Source organism: Mesoplodon bidens (assembly GCF_964165515.1).
Source record: "Mesoplodon bidens genome assembly, chromosome: 4".
Lineage (NCBI taxonomy): Eukaryota > Metazoa > Chordata > Mammalia > Artiodactyla > Ziphiidae > Mesoplodon > Mesoplodon bidens.
The window spans coordinates 1,384,302-1,399,967 of NC_138160.1; positions in this window are offsets into that span (position 1 = coordinate 1,384,302).

The window sequence follows — 15,666 nt, forward strand, 5'->3', positions numbered from 1 at the left end:
AGTGTCAAACAGTCTGACAGGTGGGGTGCTGGGACATGGTGGGAGTTTGCGTGGGTGTCCCTGTGAAGACGAGTGACACCTGGCCGTGTTGGGGCAGAGCTGTGGCTCTTCTGAGCCTCATTCTGTGCTGAACTTGGGGTGTTTCCTGAGCCCATTCATCTTGGCACGTCGGAGGTGACTCTGCAGGCTTTATTTATCAGTAAAAATAAAACCCTGTGAAGAGAAACTGTGAGAAATGCAGTGGAGGTGCTGCTATGTGGAAACAGCGGGAACAGTTCGGAGGCGCCGAGTGGGGTGGGTGCTGGCCTCTGGGCCCCTTCTCCCCTGGGGCGGGTTGGCTTGTATTCCTAGGTGTGGTCACAGCTAGTGGAGTGAAGCTGGCCGTGACCAGTCAGTCCTGGACACTGGACTCAGCTTTCAGGTGAGACGTGTACCTTCTCCTAGAGTTACCTTTGGTGGAATCGGGATAATCCGCCTATTGGCGGAAAGTTGAGGAGAGTGGATGTTGGAAACCCGCGGCCCAGAGCCCAGCACGAAGGAGCAGCCAGGTCCTACTAGGTTGTCCTGGCCGCCGGACCATCGTTTGTTGGACGGCTGCCCTGTGAGGCATTGGCCGGCCTGGAGGGAGGGTCAGAAGGGTCTGGCTCTGGGCCCGTGTGGGTTTGCCGTGGCGGCTTCAGCATCTGACATCCCTTGTCTGAGTTCTGGAGGCGGGGGGCCCAAGATCAAGGTCTCTTTGAGGGCCATCTCCTCACTGTGCCCTCATATCTGTCCCTGTCTGTGTCCTAATCTCTTTTTCTTACAATGACAGCGCTCGGATTGGATTAGCGCCCTCCCTGGTGACCCCTTTCAGCTTGATTACCTCTTTAAAGACCTTATGTCTGAATTCAGTGACATTCTGGGGTCCTGGGGGTTCGGGCGTCAGCATGTAAGTTTGGAGGGGACAGTTCATCCCGTGCAGCCCGTCCTCCAACTCCATGGCGAACCCTCCTGGAAGTCACCCAAATCTGCTGTTTTGAGGCTTAGAGGAGACGGCGAGGAGGAGTGTGGGGGCGCGGGGAGGGAGGGGTGCAGACAAGCGGGTGAAGCGGCTCTCAGCCTCACAGGAATTGGACGCCCTCTGCTCCTCTGACAGCTGGATTGGCCCTGGACCCAGGGGACAGTCCCCACCCCAGGGGCAGCATGCGCCGTCCTTGCCCGAGCCGGGGGCTGGTGTGAGTCGTGTCCTGAGGGGCTCGGGAGGTAGACCCGTAGACCCCTCTGCCCACAGTGAGGTGCCGGTGGTCCACCCTGGCTGTACCCTCATCGACAGACCAACTTTCCAGGAGGAAAATCAATGTGATGACAGGTTTCAGCCTTAGAGCACTCAGCCCTGTTATTGTCTCACAAAAAGCTGGGCTAGCCTTCCTGCAGAGCTTCTAATATGACTCCGTGTCAGTACTGGAAACGTGTTTTTGAATAAACAATAGATTCTCTTCTCTGGAGCATGCGGGGAGCCAAACAGCTCCTGAAGGCCACAAACCTTCAGGAAATAGCTCTTCATGGCAGGAAGAGGCCAATCTGACACGGCCACGTCTGGAGCTCTGTCCTGCTTCCCTTGTGCTCTGATGTCTCTGTCTGAGCTCCAGCCCTGGGCCCTGACTGTTGCTGTAACTACCCCCTGGACTGAGAGAAAAATCGACAGCCCTGGATCTTCCACGTGGAGACCCCGCTGCGAGGGTGCGGATCCCTCCCAGGAGAGGGCACAGAGGCTCTGCACACCTGCCGCAGGTGCAGCTGACACCCACCACCGGGTGCGCACGGGGAGCCGGGGCTGAGTCCAGAGAGGCCGCCCCAGCGCAGGCGAGGGCCAGGCGGGAGTGGGGTGGGCACAGAGAGGCCGGGCCCCGTGCTCAGACCTGGACGGCCGGGGCCGGTCTCCTGGGGGCGGGTGGCGTCCCGCACGGTGTCCCCGCCCGGCCTCTCCCGCTGGCCCGTCTCGGGCCGGGCCTTGCGTATGCTGAGCTCGTTAGAGCTGTGAGCAGGGCTTTCTTCCAGGCTGGGCTGGTCAGCTCAGCATTCACAGCTCATCACAGAGTGAGCACAGCCCTCGCTCCATGGACTTTGGGTCCCAAATGTCTCCGATGACGTCAGCTGCTCAGGCAAACCCCGTGCGGTTCACCGTGGTGGGGGGTTGGGCAGAAACGTTAAGTGCGAGCCCTCCGTACGGCGTCCAGACTTGGAGGACAGGAGACAATCTGCTCGTGAAATAACTACATTTCTGTCTGAACAGAGTGTGTCTGTGTGGTGCTGTCCCCGGGAGAGTCACCCCTGTCACACATCCACCCGAGCTGGTGCACAGCCGTGTGACTTCAGGTGGGCCCTGGGCCTCCAGAATCGCCCGTTCTGTCCGGGGTGCGGGGGTGAGGAGGGATACCGCGACTCAGGGAGCCGTCCTTGCTGTCTGCAGCCGTACATCTCCTGATGGGCTTCCGAGGCCACTCTCTTCAGCTGCTCCCAGCTGGACACGTCCCCAGGGAGCTCCAGGTCATGCTCCTCTGGCCACCAGGTCGTCTTGTTCTAAACGGTTAGCTTTCTTCTCCTTCACATCTTTGCTCAACGTCTCTCTTTCCAGCCTGAGTTAAGATCTGAGGTTTTCCAGTTCTTCACTGGTGGCCTCCAGTTTTCACGTCTCTGTTAATTTGATCTCGAGTTTTGCTTCCCTTTAAGCTGACTCAAGGCCCCTCCTTCTCATGTGAAGCTAAGTGTCTCAGAATTTGCTGTCTTTTCTCCAGAAGAGCAGAAGCTCCATTGGCCAGTCCCTTGTCCCCACTTGAATTAACTAAAAATCTGCCCGGGACCGTACACACCACCATTTCCACGGTGCGGCTTCTCCAGGACCAGCATGATGCGGACACTGAGGCTGTCAGCCGACGTCCGTGGCCCGGCCTGTGCAGCAGAGGGTTTGCCCTGCCCAGGGTCTGGCCCTTTGCCCCCCGACTCCAAGGCCCTGGAATGTCTGGCCTGATGAGAGCATCCTTGCTTCCCTGGCCACATGACTCAGGTCAGCCGTGCCATGTGGTCACACCAAATAAAACCCTGGACTCAAGGGCTCAGGCCAGGCTTCCTGGCCGTCGGCATCCTGGGTGTGTTGCCACCGTCCGGGACTCCTCGGAGGGAGGGTGCCCGGGATCCCCCGGTCCCTGCCTTTGTGTCTCCCTCCTGCACACCCCTCCCCCGCTGGCTGGCTGTAATCTGGACGCTTGGCTGTCATAAGTCATAAGTCAGTTTTGCTGAGCTGGGTCCTAGTGAGTCAGTGAGCCTCAGGGTGGTCTTGGGACCCTCGCACTGCACAGCCAGCAGCTGCAGAACATTGCCCGGCACCACCGGCGCCCGGACACAGAGAAGACCTGGGGTGGGGCCGGTGGGGGGGGACTTGCAGCAAGATGGTGCCTCCTGCCTCCTTCCCTCCCTCCCCTCCCCTGCACAGGGATGATGTCACATGACCTAGGGGCAGGGTGGCTGCGGGGGGCCAACCCGCAGCTCAGGGTTCACCTGCAGAGAGAGGTGCTGAGAAGGACGGGGGGATGGCCTCAGGGGTCCCTGGGGAGACCCTCACAGTCCCTCGGAGGGGGGCACAGCCCTGGCCATGGCTGCATCCTCCCGGGCCCCTGACGACGGTGGGTGTGTTGTCACCCGAGGCTGCCCCGACATGCAAACCCAAAGGAGGAGGACACCTGCAGTGGAGAGTCCTGGGAATGGGGGAGCGGACAAGGAGGGGCGGGCGGCCCGCGGGGCAACTGCAGGTGCCACTTCGGGGTGGCGGGGTGCCGCCTTGGAGGGAGATGCAGAGGCCAAAGCTCTGGGGATCCGCCGAGCAGGGCTGCAGAGCACAGGGCGCCGAGGCCTCCGCAGAGCAGGGACCGCATATCCGCAGCAGGTAGAGAGGGCAGGGCGCCCTCCAGGACCCCATTCTCACCAGGCACGGGGGCTCGGGGGCCCACGGTCTGAGGTGGCAATAGGAGCGGGCGGATGTGAGCTCCTCACGGGTTCCAGAGGTGGGTGATGTTGGGGGCACAGTTGCTGCCGGGTTTGGGCACGTTTGGAGCCTTGAGTGCAGTGTGGCTGGGCTGTCAGGTGAGGGAGGGCCGGCTGCGTGGAAGGAGGGGCTCAGGCCCAAAACGCGGGGTCTGCATCGGGGGAAGGGGGCGTGACACCAGCCCGACCGATGGCTGGGGTGGCAGTGATGGGATGAATGACTCCAGAGGACTGGAAGGACAACCAGAGAGAGGAGGCCACGTGGGGCGAGGTGCGTGGAAGGTGACGGCTCCGGGGACAGGAGGTTGAGACCAAGCGTCTGGATGTGGAAGGTCCTGGGGCAGAGGGAGGAGAGCAGAGGGAAGAGGAGGACACGGTGAGTCGGCAGAGAAGGCCAGCTGCTCGGCGCCGCGAGGAGACCGCTGCCCTGGGGTGCAACGCGGCCAGGACCCCCCGTCACCCCGCAGGGGACTGGGGGGGAGTCAGGGAGGGAGGGTCGGAGGCTGGCAGGGTGGGGGCTGGGATTATCTACTCAGGGGAAGGCAGGGTCCGTTCATCGCCCTTCAGGGTGGAAGCCCGCCTTGCTCAGCCATCCGGGTCGTCACCTCGGTGAGGAGAGGCCTGAGGAAGACAGACCCCGGGCAGGAATTAACGCGTCCAGCCAGCTCTCTCCGCCTTTGTCCAGCGTCAAAGCCGGTGTTGGATGGGCAAGTTGGTGACGACCACGGCCTCTGACGGGGGCCGAGGGCTGAAGGAGGCAGCTGGGCCTCGCGCACAGGCAGCTGCTGGACGGTGGTGCCGCGTGGCCATGGGTCCAGGCAGCCATTTACGTAGATTCCCCCACTGCCGTTGTCATTGTCCTCCCTCTGTCTTCACCTGTGACCCGGTGCCCCCTGCCGGGAGGGACCAGGCCCAAGGGCTGCTCTGTTCACTGTGGGCCTTTGGCTGGTCGCCTTGTGCCTGGTCGTTAGGAGGCCCTGGCCCTGTGTGAGAGGTTTGCAAGGTCTTGCTGGACACCCGGTGGAAAGCTTGAGCCCAGATTCTGATTACTTACATATAAACACATAATTTTTGCGTGATTTTAACAAGTCTGATCTTTCTAGGAATTTGCAATAAGGTGGTCGGGGAGGATGGCGCTCGGCTCTGTGGAGAACAAGCAGGTAGTGGCCGTCACTCTGGACAACAGGGCACTCGTGTCACCTGCCCTCACCGCGGCTGCAGCCCCACAGCACCACGATGGGGACACTGGTTCTAATACCTTGCCTTCCAGGAGAGGCATCTGTGCATCTAGGTACCAAAGTACCTGTTTGCACGTGCAAACTTAGTCACCCCCTGCACCTTTATGACAGGCCGTTACATTAATTTTTCTGAAATGATACGTACAAGTAGGTAACACTGACCCTGACTTTCATTTCGGCAGAGCAAGAGGGGACGGGAAACTGTTTGTTATAAAAGGCAGGCACCAAGGTCAGCAAGACTGGGACTCACGGACAGCCAGTGAACATCCTCTACGACAGCCGAGGGGATTGTGACCACGGAACGTGTGCCACCCGAGGGGCAACAGCAGCCGAGGATGCCCTGGAGGCAACTCTCGGCGCCTTCTCGTGCCCAGGTGGATGGAGATGAGGGTTTTCGTCATTCATTCTTGAAAATTCTTCTATTGGCCTGAATATTTGAAATTTCAGTTTTTGGACAGCAGACCAGTGGAATAGGAGATATAGAATCAGATGCACATAGACATTTGGCCTATGGTAAAGGTGGGAGAAGATGGACTTTTGAAAACAATATTCTTGGGACAGGGCTTCCCTGGTGGTGCAGTGGTGGAGAGTCCTCCTGCCGATGCAGGGGACATGGGTTCGTGCCCCGGTCCGGGAGGATCCCACATGCCGCGGAGCGGCTGGGCCCGTGAGCCATGGCCGCTGAGCCTGCGCGTCCAGAGCCTGTGCTCCGCAACGGGAGAGGCCACAACAGTGAGAGGCCCGTGTACCACACAAAAAAAAAAAAAATTCTTGGGACAACTGGGTAGCCATTAGACAAGGATAAAGCTGAATGCTTAGCTCATACTCTACACCAGAATAACCCCCGAAGGACCAGAGATATAAAGACAAAAAAATGAAATGTTAAGTTCTAGAGGAAAACACAGGGGAGAAAAGCCTTTCTAGTTACAGCTTAGAATTCAGAAGAACAAATAAAAGATCAGTAAGTTTAACCATTTAAAATGAGATGTACCCAATCAAAATCCCAGCAAGTTATTGTAAGTGAATATCAAGAAAATGATTCTCAAATTAACATGGAGAGGAGGTAAAAGACCCAGAACAGCCAAGGCAACATTGAAGGAGAAGAACTGAGTTGGAGGACGGACGTCACCCGACTCCAGGACTTACTGTGAAGCTACAGAAACTGAGACAGTGTGGTGTCGGGGACAGAATAGACATATAGATCAACGGACAGAACAGAGCGCAGAAACGGACCCTATAAATGTGGTCACTGATCTTTGACAAAGGAGCAAAGACAACGCAACGGAGTAGAGACAGTCTCTTCAAAAAAGGGTACTGGAACAACTGACGTCCACACAGAAGATGAATCGAGACCTCACACCCATCACAAAAATCAACTCAAAATGGATCAGGGACCTAAAATGAAACTGCAAAACTATGAAACTCCCAGAGGATAAGACGGGAGAAACCTACATGACCTCAGGTTTGGAGATGAGTTTTTAGACACAACACCAGAAGTATGATCTATGAAAGAAAGAATTGACAAGTTGGGATTCATTGAAACTAATGAAGTGTCTGTGAAAGCTAAGAAAATGAAAAGAGTCGCAGATGGGGAGGAAATATTTGCAAACACACATCTGATGAAGGACTAATTATCCAACAGATACAGAGAACTCCATACACTCAGTAATGACGAAACCAGCAACCCCATTTAAAAAATTGGAAAAGATCTGAGTATACACCTTGCCAAAGAGGATACACAGATGGCAGATTCACATATGAAAAGCTGCTTCACATCCTATGTGCAAGTTAAAGCAACAGTGAGACACCATCACATACCTATGAGGATGGCAGACATCCAGAACACTGACAGCACCAAGTGCTGACAAGGATGTGGAGCAACAGGAACGCTCATTCACTGCCGGTGGGAGCGCAACATGGTACAGACACTTCGGAAGACAGTTGGGCAGCTTTTTACAAATTTAAGCCTACTCTTACCATACGACCCAGCAATCACACTTTGTGCTATTTACCCAAAGGAGGTGAAAACTTATGTCCACACAAAAACGTGCATATGGATGTTTGTAGCAGCTTTATTCATAACTGCCAAAACTTGGAAACCACCAAAGTGTCCTTTAGTAGGTTACGGGATAAATAAACTGTGATACATCAGACACTGAAAAGAAGTGAGCTATCAAGCTGTGAAGAGACACTGGGGACCTTAAATACATATTATCAAGTGAGGGAAGCCAATCTGAAAAGGCTACAGACTATGTGATTCCAAATGTATGATATTCTGGAAAAGATAAAACTATAGATGCAGTAAAAGAATCAGTGGTCGCCAGGGGTTGTGGGGAGGGATGAACAGACAGAGCACAGAGGACTTCTAGGGCGGTGGATGCTCTGTGCGACACTATAATGATGGAAGCACTGATCTAGCCGTCGGGGTTGAGGACGGCCAACCTCGGGTGAATCGGCTTCGTCTTCTCACTTGAGGGCGTGGAGTTCCCACACATGGAATAATATCATGACGTGAGAAACAAAGAAACGGGCAACCGCTGGGAATTCCCTGGCTGTCCAGTGGTTAGGACTGCGTGCTTCCACTGCAGGACTGCAGGGGACACCGGTTCGATCCCTGGCCAGGGAACTAAGATCCCGCATGCGCGAGAAAAGAAACAGGCGACGGGAACAAGCGCCTGGGGCTGCCCAGCGAGCTCGCAAACTGCAGGATCTAAAACGACAGAGGTTTATTGTCTCTTGTCTGGGAGCAGGTGCCAGACGGTGGTTCCTGCTGAGGCCCAGGGAGAACCTGCCCCGCTCTGGCAGCTCGGGGCCGGGTCCCTGGGCGGGGGCCACCCTCCTGTTCCCACGGCTCCCCTCTGCGTGCCCACCCTCTTCTTATGGGACGCCTGCGCTGGACTGGGCCCGTGCCACCCGGTACAGCCTCGTCCTGGCCACCCACTTCTGCGGAGACCCTACGTCAAATAAGGGCCTGTTCTGGGTCTGGGTGGACATGAACTTGGGGAGGCGCCATTCCACGTGGGCACAGCCGTGGGTCAAAGCGGCGGTTACGTAACCACACAAATCGAAGGATTTTTCCAAACCGCCTTCGAGCACAGTGCTCACTCTGTATGTCAGTGAGGTATATGCCAAGGACAAAGGAACGTCGTTTACTTTAGGGTCACATTCTAACTGTTGGTTTGGAAATGACTTTGGACTCATAAAAAGGGACCAAAACCACACGGGGCATTCCGGCGTGTCCTGCAGCTGCACCCCCGGAGCCAACGACTCCATCGCCGCCGTGCCCTGCTCACGGCTGGGAAGGGAACGCTGACCCAGCTCCGTGAGCACTGTTGACACCGGTGCAACGTGGCCTCATCTGAATGTCTTTTCCTGAGCAGGACCCACTGCAGGACATGCACGGTGTTTAGTCGCCATGTCTCCTGGGTCTCCTCCAAGGGCGCAGCGCCTCATTCTTGGACGTCTGGGGGACACTGGCCCCGGCTAGGCCTGTCAGCTGGGGCTCGTCTGCTGCTGCCTTGTGGCCACGCTGAGGAGGCGCCCCTGAGCGGGAACCCACAGGGGCGGCACTGGTCCCTTCCGGGGGCCTCTTGTCCGCGTGTGCACGGCACGTGGTCTGCTCCATTGTGAACCTGCTGCGTCTCCATCCACTGTCTCGTGGGGAGACTATCTCAATTCTCATCATAATTTTCCGACCAATTTTTACAGCCCTCGATGCTTCTGGCCTAAAACAGTGATCACTGTGGTGTTTGCTGAGTGGCCATTCTGAGTCCATTGGCCCTTCTGCGTTTATGAACCATAATTCAGCTTCTCCTCCTTGTCTGGGCATTTGTTTTCCTAGCTGGTGTGACGGGCTGCACATCTGTGTGTCCCAAGTCCATGTGTTGAAGCCCCGACCCCGCCGTGGGGGGTACGGGGAGGTGGGCCTTGGAGGTCATTGGGTTCAGACGCGCCCGTGCAGTGGGGCCTGTGGTGGGACTGGTGTCCGTGTCCACTGCGTGAGGACCCTGCAGCCCCGTGGCCTGGGGCCTCCGGGGCCATGAGAAATCTGCCTGTTGTTTAAACACCCATCTGTGGTGTTTGTCAGGGCAGCCTGGGCTGAGGCAGGAGTCTCATCATTGTTTTTCTTTGGTCAGCTTGTCCTGGGTTTGGCCTTCAGGAGCCCTGCGGGGTGGCTCTGTCCTTCCCATGGGCCCCCCTTTGTGTCCTCCCTTTGTGACCCCAAAGGACACTCCAGGCTCGCTGGCGCTTTCCGGGCCTGAGCTCTGGAATCAGAGGTTTCTCCAGGGCGCCCTGATGCCTCTGGCAGGAGAGGGATCTTCGGAACGGTGGTCTGGGCTCCGAGGGGGCTCCGTGCCCACCTGGGTGCTGTGGTGTCTGAGACCAGAGCTCAGAATGTGCTTCCACACACACCTGTGCCCAGGTCTCCGCCCGCCTGCCTGGCCGTGCGTGTCCACACCCATGTCTGTGTTACAGTCCTGAGCGCGTGCGGACTCCCACGTGGGGTGGCAGCCTCACTCCCCTCTTCCCCTGCTGACCTGCGGCTCCTTCCTCCAGCCCACACTCGCATTGTCCAGGGCCTCGTGCTTGGAGGGGCTTGGTTCATGGCTCTGCTGTTGCCGTCCTGAAATTCTGAACGAGTTTTGAACAAGGGCCCCGCGTTCTCATTTTGAACAGAACGTGCAAATTGTGCAGCCGTTCTGATTACCTACACGTTTGCCTGCTTGCCCAATTCTAGAATAAATACAGAGCAATTTCAGGATGGCTCAATCATCTCTGGGCAAAACAAACGCCCTAACTAGGGCACAGTTCTATGTCTTACAGTTCTCAGTCAAAACACCGTCTTCCAGTGACCCGGGCTGGGCTGAGGTCAGGTGTCCATCTGTCCACCCACACAAGCCGGACTGACACACCCTAGGTCCAGTGGATGGTTAGGGGGGCTGAGGGAGGAGTGGCATGCAGGGCTGGAGAGGGAGGGGCGTGGGGACACTCAGGCCTGGGCCAGGGAAGGGCTGGCCCCCGTCTGGCTGGACAGGAGTACGAGCTGGGCACCAGGCCGGTGGCTGGGCCTGGCATGTTTGTACTTTATCTGCACCTGGTCACCCAGCTCATTCAGTTTTAATTAAACTCACCCCACGAGTGAGGCAACGGCTTAGCATCACTCCCATGAGAACCAGGGGGAGGATGACGGGGGTGGTGCCCAGGGGCAGATGCAGCTCCTCCTGTGTGGGACGAGCGGTCAGCAGCCTGGCCAGCGGTCAGAAGTGGCCATCTGGACGGCCAGCCCTGGTGGGCAGCTCTGCAGAGGCAGCCTCAGTCCGCTGTGGCCTGGCGCCGTGGGTGGGACCTGTGGAAGCTTCGTGGTGCCCCTTCCTCGTTAGCACGTCCTGTGCAGACTCGCGTTTCGGGACACACCTACCTTGTGGAGCACGTGGACATGCAACTGGTCCTCCAGCTTCCAGCGGGGCACAGGGAGCAGTGGGGAGCCCCTCGCAGGGTGGCAGAGAGGGAGATGCAGAGCAGAGTCCCGATGCGGCCTCAGGTGGGCACCGGCTGGGCTGGGTGCAGAGGGCAGCACCTCTGGTGCTCCCAGCACCCGCTCCTCGGCTGCCCCCCGGCCTGGGCCCAGATTGCTGTGATACCTGGAGGGCTGGCCACGCCTCCCTCGCCTTCATCGACCCCTGCTTTCCCCTGGATCTCACCGTCCAGTGACTGTTGTGCATCCCTGGGCTCCTCTCTGGCTTCTGTTCCCTGAGTCACTTGGGGAAGAGATCCAGGCACCTTCCACCCCTAGCCCGGCACCACGATGGTGTGTGTGGGTGAGTGCACACACATACCCCACACGTGTGCACATGCTCACACGAGCACACATCTACACACACGTGCACACTCACGTGTGCACTGGCACGAGCTCACCTACATCACTCCCTTGACCGTGTGACGTGCTTTCTCGACCACGACACCAGTCACGTTGGTGGGAATCCTCTTTTCCCTGGGCCATCATGCGCTTTCCAGGATGGGCAGCGGGTGGGAGCTGGGGTCCTGTGCAGCGTTAGATGGGGACCGCCAGCATAGGGCATGCACAGCTGGCATCTGTTGGCACGTGAGGTTTTGGGATCCGGCTCCCAGGCTCTGTCCTGCGGCCATCGCTCAGGAAGAGGCTGGCAGTCTGGCTCCAGATCCCTGGCTCTGCCCGCTGTGGAAGGCATTGGGGCCGTCTTGGCACCCAGGTGCCTCCTCCGTCCTGGGCCGGACATCGAGGTGTGGATCAATCATGTGCATCTGGTTCCTGGTGGGCACTCGCGGCATCAGACAGGAAGCAGTCTACTCAGCCCAGGGCACGCGTAACCTGTGTATAAGGAACTGAACAAAATTCTCCGGAAACAATTCTTACCCTTGTAACGTACAGGACACGTGGTGCTTTCTAATTTATTAAAAGAAAGAGTTGCCACCCTTGTGTTGGATCCTCCATCCACTGATGGTATGACCTGCAGGCCGGGAAGCATGGCCCTTGCCTCTCCCACCCCTGTCTGTGTGTTTCTGGTGGGACTCACAGAGCGGCAGGGAGGGGCTGTGCGGCCACACCCGCCCCATGTCAGCCCCGCTCGGGGCCTCGGCCCTCTCCTCTCCCACGTCCCCATGAGCTCATCAGATCATTGCAGCTGCCACTGAAGCATCTCTTCTGAATCCCGCCTGCTGTGCTGGGACCCTGGGGCTCTGGGGCCTCTTTGTGCATCAGCGTCAGTGCATTTGCTGTGTTTGTTAGGCTGAGAGTCTCCCCGGTGAGCTGTGGACCCCAGCACATGGCCAGGCCTGTCTGGGGCCCCATTGTCTCGGCAGCACCTCCCAGGTGCCTGGCACTAGTAGGATGTCGTGTGTGTTCACTGGACAGAAAAATGAGGGAGGGGAGGTGTGAGTGTCCCAGGGCTGCCGTGACCCCTGTTCAGTGGCCGGAAGTCTGAGGTCAGTGTGTCAGTGGGGCTGGTTTCTTCTAAGGCCGAGGGAGAATCTGGTCCAGGCCCCTCCAGCATCTCTGCTCTGCTGGCGTCCTGTAGAAGCATCGCCCCATCTCTGCCCCGTCTTCACATGGCGTCTCCCTGAATGTGTCTGTCTCCGAATGTCCTGTTTCTACAAGGACACCAGTCCTACTGGATCAGGGCCTGGCCTCCTGCAGTGTGCCCTCATCTTAACCACATCTATTCACAAAGACCCCATTTCTAACAAGGTCACACTCCCAGGTACTGGGGGTTAGGACTTCAACACGAATTTGGGGGCACAAGGGCAGCCCTAACTGGACAAGAAGTGGGGCGGAGTCCTGGAAACCCCGGGGACCGGCGTCCAGGCTGCGGGCCCCAGCTCTCCTTCAGGGCCTCCATTTTTCTTCAGCCCCAACTCAACGTGTCCACACTGAGTGCTGAGTCCTCCTGGCCAGGGGCTCACATGCACGCAGGACCCAGCTGGCGCCCAAACCCGAATGCAGGAAAGGCGGTGGGCCATCAAGGGGCCCCTCGAATGCTTTGCCCTCCTGTCCCAGCCCAGGGGACTCGGAGCCCTCCTGGCCTCCCCTGAGCTATGGGGGCCTCATGCCCTGGCCTGCTCAGCCACTGGTCTGCCAGTCTGTCCATTGCTGCCGCGACGGGAGGCTGGGGGCCGGGCAGGAGAGGGTCTCGGGCCGCGGCCTGTCTGAGGCCCGACGGGGAAGGACTGTGTGTAAGCCCCCAGGTTGCTCTTGTGGCCACGGGCCCGGACTCGGTTTTGCTGGCTGCTGGCCGGAGGCTACTCCCGAGGGCGTGAGCTCTGGGAGGCGGGGCCGCCAGACCCCTCAGAGCAGAGGAGGCCTGCGGCATGGGGCAGGGGAGAGGCCACAGGGCAAGGGTCACACGTCCCCATTCGGGGGCTCGTTTCCTCCAATGGCGCCTGGAGACAGGGTCGCCGGCGGGGCCTGGGGTGGAGGTGGAGGCTTTGGTGGGGCAGCCTGGGTGCATGGGCCACACCCTCCTGGGGCGGGGATAGCAGAGAAGATGCCCCAGCGAGGCCAGTGCACACGTGCATCAGCGTCTGGTCGACGTGAGTAGGACGGAGAAGCCGCTCAGGGGCCCAAGGGACAAGACGGTGGTCGGTCGGACACTCAGAGATGAGCAGGGCATTTGCGGGCGGGGGCGGGGGGAGGGGGGAGGGGCGTTCCCAGTGTTCCCTCCCCCCTGCCCTGTTTGTTCCTGGTCGGGGGCGACAGGCCTGTGGGAGGGGACTCGGGACTCAGGCCTGTGGGAGGGGACTGAGGCTCTAATCTGTCCTCGTGCTCCCTGGAATCTCCCAGTCCTGCCTGTCAGCTTGAATCTCATTTTGTGCCGTTTTAATTTCAAAGCATTTTTTTTGTTTTTGGTGAAAGTCTGTTGTTTTGCTAAAACAAGGAAGAGTTTCCTGATATGAGCCCAAACGCAGGGATGTGTTTTTCCATCAGAGAAGAGGAGGTCTAAGACTTTTTCCCAGCTGAAGAGCCTCAGCACAGAGAGCAGGTATTTAAAGCCTGACTTCTAGACCTGGACCCAGAGGCCTCGCAGGGCAGCCCAGGGCTGGAGGCCGCGGCCAGGCCCTCCCATCTCACCCAAAGTCACACCCGTCAGTCAGACGGGGTGCAAGGGGATGGGGGCTTGGAGGAGGGGCTGTGAGCGCTGCCCTCGGTCTGCTGAGTGTAACGGGCCCTGCATCTACAAGGTTCTCAGAGTGGGGCCCACGGGAGCCGGGGGGGTGTGCCTCGGACCTGTGAGTGCCCACCCTCACTGGCGTTATCCACTTTCTCCTTCCTGCCCAAGAGGCACTTCCTTCCCGGTCCTCGTCGGCTCCTATGGACACTTCACTGCACGGGCAGAGCATCTCCCGGCCAAGGCTGCGCCCACATCCCCAAAGCCCTGTCCCTGTATCCACGTCGGCACCGTGGATGCCTGCAGGGAGGCGTACCCGGGCCATGCCAGCAGGGGGCGCGCCAGAGTGACGGGCGTCCCAACGCGCCCACAGGTAATGGTGCTGTGGTCAGAGAGCGAAGGAACGGACGACTTAGGGGTTCAAATAAATTTGCATTTCCAAAGTCAGATAGAGCCATAAAAACAACTATTAACTGGATTATAAACAACTTTTCTACATGCCAGCCATAACCAGCAAGCATATTAGAAAATGTCAGCTCTCTGTCTGAGATACCGCTAAGAGCAGACGGAAACACCACCAGCCACACTCATCCAGGACTTCTCAGCACTTTCCACATTTTAACACTTTAATCCTTTCTATAGCCACCCAGGTGGGCAGGGGGAGGCACCTATAACAGGTGGGCAAACAGGTGGACAGTGAGGACCCAGGCAGCAGCAGGGCCCGTTATTCACCTGGACAGTCGGGCCAGCCCTGCCCTTGCCTCCTTCTCCCACTTCGTCCTCACTCAGACAGCTGAAGTCCCCACCCGGGAGATAAAGGGTGAGCCTAGCCCAGCATCATCACCAGAGGTGTAGGCCAGGGTCACCCTCTGGGCCACTTCTCATTCACCGCCTTCGGGGCTGGACCTCTAAGCTTTCAAGGTGACCATTTCTGGTGTAATAGAACATTTCAGAATTTACATTTAGTTTCTCTGTGTGAACAAGGCTTTAAAGATATCAGAGCATTTAATAGCTGATGGGTCGTAACACCATCTTTGAATACATTTATTGAAAAGCTGCTCCAAATATTAACCTCTGATCCCAGTGGGAAGGAGCTGGCCGACTGCGCTGCTGCGTAAATACAGACACCAGGCGGGTTTTAACCCAGAGAAACGTCCTATCCCACAGAATCCTTCGTCTACACAACAAATAACTTGAAGCAAAGAAGAACTTAGTTTCTGGAATAAGTAGAATTATTCAAATTCTAGGTAAATATCTTCAGCACGGAGTCAATACTGACTTGAGTTTTAAGTTTTGTTAAGTAAATAGAAGCCAGCCTGTGCAGGGGGGCGCAGTGGGGCCCCAGGGGGCTGGGGACTAGGCCATTCTGGAGGTACCGGGCAGACTGGGGTGGTCGCTGCCCTGCCCAGGGTGGGGCCCCCAGGCCTTTGACCCTGACCTGCAAGGGCCTGTCTCCCCCCCCCGTTGTCTCTGTCTCTGACTTTCTGACTCTGTCTGTCTCTTTGTCGCTCCCTCACGCAGGTAAGATGCATACCTGAAACACGTTTCACAAAACAGACCTTGCCCTTCTTAGGTGCACTGACTCTGATATTTTCTATTTTGTTAAATTGAAAAATACTCAAGCCAGACTCACTAAGTTGGCATAGTCCAACGTTTCCCATTCTGCATAATGGCACCAAAAATTGTCTGCTGTGGCCCAGTGCAGGGGCTGCCGGGATCACCTGGGGCACCATTACCTAAGGCCAGGGGCTGGGGAGGTGGACTGTCGT